Genomic DNA, 2,090 nt, shown 5'->3' with positions numbered 1-2,090 from the left:
GGATTAGGCACCAACTAGTGGAAAAACCTGAATGAAAACAGTGAGTATAGAGATAGTCAGAGCTGCGGACTGTCAGCTACTCTGACGAGACCAACAGCCTAAATATTTCCAAGTGGTGTTAGGACCTGAGAATTGACCTAAAGATCAGCCCTGGTCACCAAGGGCTGCAGGGACGACTGCACTGGTGGCCTATGACTAGGAAGGGAAACAGCAAGGAGGGAGGAGACAACCTGAGCTGTGGACTTTCCACCATCCAGAGGGTGCAGCCATTTTGATTGTTTGCACATGGCAGCCATTTTGGATACATAAAGTGATCGAGGGCCATTCTGGATATTTAAAGTGACTGAGGGCACAGCAGTTTTGAATCTTTACAAGTGGCAACCACTCTGGATTTTAAAGTGATAGCATTCTCATTCGGATTCCAGAGACCTAAGAATAGGCTCTGTTTGCTGAGGTCAGCAAGGATATACAAGAGGCTGACAACAGGACAGGAGACAGATGGTGAGTGTATAAGTGCTGTCAACTAGTGAATAGAGAAGCACACCACAGTATCCTGCTTGCGTAGATAACATACAAACAAAACAAAGAAAACGAAAATCGTGGGCAAGTGACTCCAACATACAATCACCAATTAAACATAAACACAAAAACATCACAATGCCTTGGAGACAACAGAACATCACAGTCCACACAAAGAAGCAAGATAAAGCAAGAGAAACAAGGGACCAGGATACAGACCCAAAACGCATCCCTGAGGAATACGCACCATTGGAACTCCCTGAGAAGGAATTCAAAAGAATTATATTTAGGTATCTTCAATGAATTGAGAAACAGATCAAGGAAAACACTGACAAAATTGAGAACACAAAGAAAACCCTATGACGATTTCAAAAGATAATATAAGAACAAAATGGCAAAGTAAATGAAAAATTAGAAATGATACAAAATCTACACACAGAAACCCAGAAGATTAATACTAAATTTTCAGAAATGGGTAAGACACTAAATGGACAAAGGAGAAGAAATGAATCAATGGAAGACAGAATTAATGAGATTGAAGGCAAACACCTGAACACTTCTTTGGAAAGGGATAAATCAGAAAAAAGATCAAAACAAAATGAAGAAAGCCTAAGGTTCATGTGGGATACCATCAAAAGGAATAATCTATGTATAATCAGAATTTCAGAACAGGAAGAGACAAATAAAACCACAGAGAAAATAGTTGAAAATTTGTTGGAAGAGAATTTTCCTGGTGTGATAGTTAAATTTGTATGTCAACTTGACCGGACCTGGTTGAGTGGCTGGGCAGCTGGTGGTAGTTATTCCCAATGATGAGACTGGCAATCAACTCCATGGTGGGACCTACCACAAGCAGCTGAGTGGGCTGTGGTGTGCTTCCTGTATATAAGGAGAAGCCTTGGGGATAGTCTCTAGCTTATGGCATGCTTGAACTCTGCATGTAGCCATGCTGTTGTTTAGCAGCCTGCCATGCTCTGCCAACCTTGGGACTTACAATGGACTTAAATTAATGGCCTGCCATGTGGTTTAGTAACAACAGGACTGTGCCATTTTATTTGTCAACCTTGGGCTTGTTAGCCTCAGCAGCCAGTAGCTGCCTGACTGAAGAGATGCCTCTAGCTTTAGTAGGCCAGGAACAAGAAGCAGAGCTCCAGCCCAGGTCGAGGGGTTTCCACTCAGCCCCTAGAGAGCCTGGCACTTTGAACTTGGACTTAAAGCCTCCAAATTATAAGAGTAAATTCCTGTTTGTTCAAGCCATCCTATTTGTGGTATATTCTTGTCAGAGCAGTACTAGGTAACCGAAATACCTGGTATGATGAAAGATGAGAATATATCCATTCAGGAAGTCCAACGAACCCCAAACAGGATAGACCCCAAAAGAAAATCATCCAGACATATCATCATCAAACTCACCAAAACCAAAGATAAAGAAAGAATCATGAGAGCAGCACAGGAGAAACAAAAAGTTACCTACAAGGGGCAACCAATGACTAAGCTCAGATTTCTTGGCAGAAACCATGCAGGCGAGAAGACAATGTGATGGTATATAAAACCCTGAAAGAAAAAAATTT

Source organism: Orycteropus afer, unplaced genomic scaffold, assembly GCF_000298275.1.
Source record: "Orycteropus afer afer isolate SDZICR_OR568_19922 unplaced genomic scaffold, OryAfe1.0 scaffold00048, whole genome shotgun sequence".
Taxonomy (NCBI): Eukaryota; Metazoa; Chordata; class Mammalia; order Tubulidentata; family Orycteropodidae; genus Orycteropus; species Orycteropus afer.
Note: the sequence above shows the minus strand (reverse complement) of the source record.